The sequence below is a fragment of the Nyctibius grandis genome, chromosome 23 (genome assembly GCF_013368605.1).
Source record: "Nyctibius grandis isolate bNycGra1 chromosome 23, bNycGra1.pri, whole genome shotgun sequence".
NCBI lineage: Eukaryota > Metazoa > Chordata > Aves > Nyctibiiformes > Nyctibiidae > Nyctibius > Nyctibius grandis.
Genome location: NC_090680.1, coordinates 6,453,227 through 6,457,034, shown reverse-complemented (window position 1 = coordinate 6,457,034; position 3,808 = coordinate 6,453,227).

Sequence of the window (3,808 nt, the reverse complement as noted above, 5' to 3'; positions counted from 1 at the left end):
TCAGGCCGCCGGCCGGGCCAGCGCCACAGCGCGCATGCTCCGCCCAGGGCCCCGCCTCCTGCCTCGCGCCTATGCGTCACGCGCGCGCCGCCGCACGCCCGGGCCCGCCCTCGCGCGTTGGTGGGTGTCGGGGCGCGCGTGGCGCCGCGTTGGCGCTTGTGGCGGCCCGGCCCGGCCCGGCCCGGCCCCCGCTGCCCCCCTCCCCGTGCTTGTCACCTCACTCTCTCGGCCACCCCGGCAGGGGTGGGGTTTAGCCGGTATTTACTAAATAAATAAATTTTGGAGCAAAACCTTTCAAATTCGTGTCCCAGAATGCAACAGCCGGTCCTCTGGCTGGTGTGCACCCCTGAGGCATGTCCCTTCTCCCGGCCCTCAGCCGTCCAGCTCGTCCAGCCGCTGCCGAAGCGGGTGAGACGTGGCCGAAACAACAGTGAACGATGGTTCGGGTAGAGCACGGCAACAGAGGGTTGGTTTGGAAACGCAAGCTTTGGCCCTCGTAAGCTGGCGGTGCTGGGATGAAAAATTGGCCATAAAACTCCCCCGGACTTGTCAGACGCTGCCACCCTCAGACAGCCTCTTCATCCTCGGAATAGCCGTTGCCCTGCTAAGACTATCCTTGCAGGCATTCATTGACTACCCCCCCGCCTTGCGTTTGGAGGTTGTCCATCTAAGAGAGAAAAACATGAGTCTGAAGCTGATTTCCTGAGTTTCTCTATTGCAGCTGCAAGAATGGACTCCTGAGGTGCCTCTCACAGAGCTGCTGGAACTGGACCTTCTGTTACTCCAGGACATTTGAGATTTCTGCTGCCTTTCTTCATTTATAAGTGAAGCTACACATGCTAGTACATATGACAGAAGTACCTATACAGAGCTAGCTAAAGCACAACTGTAGTTAGTTATTTCCTGGAGTTAAGAGATGCCTCTGAAAAGACACCTTTTTCTTTAGTGTCTTGAAAAGCAAGGCTTCCAAATGGTGATTTCTGCTGCGACAAGAAAAAAGTCATAGCAGTTTGATTTTGGTAGCATTTGTCTTTGCTTAGAGCTTTGTCTCTGCTTGGAGGAGTGTAATAACAAGTCCAACTAGCAATAAGCAGGGGTTATTCACACTGAAATGGAGGTGGAAAAAGCTGAATATGATACATGTTTTTAATTCTAAATATTTCGAGGAGGAGGAGGGGCATGTTTCCAGAGGCTTCTTTGATAAGAGAAAATATTTAGAAATAATTTGTGCACTTTCAATGCAAAAAAAAAAAAATCATCTCTTCACCTTTAAAAATATAGGAAAGAGATCTGGAAAATAGGACTTTTCCACCCATTACACTCTCTGCTGCTCATATTTCATACCTTTGTACTGATGATTCAGTCCTCCCCCGATCCATTTGCTTTATCAAAGCAGTGTTTCCAAAGTGTTAACAAGAAGAAACTTCACGATCTTTAAAGCCCACGTATCACAAAGAATACCAAAGTTCACTACATTATTAAGATCAATATATTCCACGTGTAGATAAGAGCTGAACTATTGTTCCTGTAACAATTAAGCATGTAACCTGAAAAAGGTCGTTTTGCTTTGTTCCATTTTTGAAATTAGGATTCCCTGAATGAAAAAAAAAAAGCCATAAAATGTATAATTTTCCTGGGGGGGGGGGGGGGGGGGTGTGCTGAAAATGTTTTATGTTACGTGAGACATGCTCAGTGTTGGCTATAACGGCATTTATTAATATCTGAAATACTTAGATACAGGATGTTTAATTTAATTAGTAAAAAGTGAACACTTTTCCAATTCAACACTTTACATTTTTCTTGAATTTTTTGCTTGTTTTTTGGTATAATATGGAGACAATATATTTATTAGTTTTTTAAAAGAGCTTTGTTCAAAATTAAACAGAATGTACTTTAGGTAATATTTTTGTTTGTGGGGGAAAAAAATCAAAGACTAGAAAATATTACCACTCATTTAAGGAGCCATCCTCAAAATGCTTCGCTGTGTTTTACAACAAAATCAAATACCATCCTTCCTAAACCACACTGTAAAATACTCTTTCTTCATTGAAATTGAAGGAACTGACAAAGGCAGGTTTTATATATTTTATTTACAAATAAAAAATGGATGGCCATAGAAACATAAACTTCCTGTCCAAAAAAAATAATAATTACCATTCCTAGATAACTTTTAATGACCTCCTCTGCCTTTTCTGGAGCAGTGGTGATGAACTCCAGCCTTGTATCTGATGTGACTGCTCTTATTGGAGACTTATCAATGCTAGAGAACACTTATTTCCTGCTTCATAGAGAGAGCACGGATTTCTAAGAGCACACAGAACTTTTCAGGACCACTGAAAGCCTTCTGTGAAGACATTCACAGTGTCTCATGTACGATGCCCAGTGTTCAGAGATGCTGTCCCTAAATGTTCAGCTATTGCATTTGATCATGCCCATGACCTTTGGAGCAACTTGGAAGTTCTCAAAACACACCACAGTCATTCTCAGGAAAAAAGTGAAAGCGGGAGGTAAATCTGACCACACTTCTTAAACCAGATTATTTTAAATTCCCCATGGTCTTCTTATTTTATTAAAACCAGAGGTGGCAAAACATGCAAATATATTTGTTCAGAGAACAGAATAAAGAAATGTGGTTTTTAAAAATTACCTGTCTAAATTTCCCAGGCTTTTTTCCCCACACAGGAGAGAATGGGATGAGTCAGTGTAACTATTCCCATTCATTAGACAAGAACACACTACAGTGGGCACTACCACTTTGCTCAGAGTCACAAAATGGGAAGAGCTGCTTGCACTTCACATACCAGTTACGCTCAAGCGACCATCCACTTCCTTCTGTCAAGGTACTCTCCTCTTCCCTTACTCCTCACTTCAACATCCAGAAACTCTTCTCCCTTTGACATTGCTTTCAACCTTTTTGTACCGAATAACAATAAAAATAAAACAATGGAGAAGGGAGAGGGTTTATATTTACTTATAGCCTAAGTTTAGAAACCAAGCTCTTAATGCTTAGGTCAAGAGACTCCTCTTTCAAGCTCCCCATGAAGCCAAAGGACAGAGAGACAGAGAGAAAGGTGCAGCCCGAAGTCAGTTCAGAGCAGGGTGCTGACTGAACCACTCCAGCTGCTATTCTGGCAACACCCATCTGCCTCCAAAAGCGAACGTGCTTCCTATCACAGGCTGGGGGTGACGCAAATAGGACCTATGTTACATATTTATAAAGGATTTCTTTCCTAGCCTGTTTCTTCAAGCATCTTTTTTTTCATTTTCTCATATGAAAACAGAATATTTTGTCTAATTACGATTTATAATAAAGACATTTCAGCTGAGAAATTTAAAAGGCCGTTGTAAGATACAGATTTTCTTCTGTAAGGACCAAGCCAACACATTGTAGAAGTAGTAAGTAGAATTTGGACCCAGAGCCAACAAGAACTGTGCTGTTTGTTGATTTACCTTTTGGTTTCTAATTAAATTGAAGTAGTTTTTACAAAAGGGAGAGGAGAGCAACAGTGCATAGGCTAGGTAAACATGTTCAACAGGCCTGAGAAATGTGAAGGGCATAAACAGAGCAACTTCTATATATCTACTGTAATATAAAACTATAATAACCTCAACTCCTTTCAAAGACCTTCCTCAGTGACATGCAGTACAAGCAGATCGTGAGGATCTCGCACTGCATTGCTGCTTAACAATCACACAGGCTTGCTAGCATGTGGTTCTGCTTTTGACTCCTGGTGGTCTTGGCTTATGATCTATTTCAAGCCGCCTGCAGTTGGAGGAGTATATCCGTCATTCAAGATACCTGGGAGAT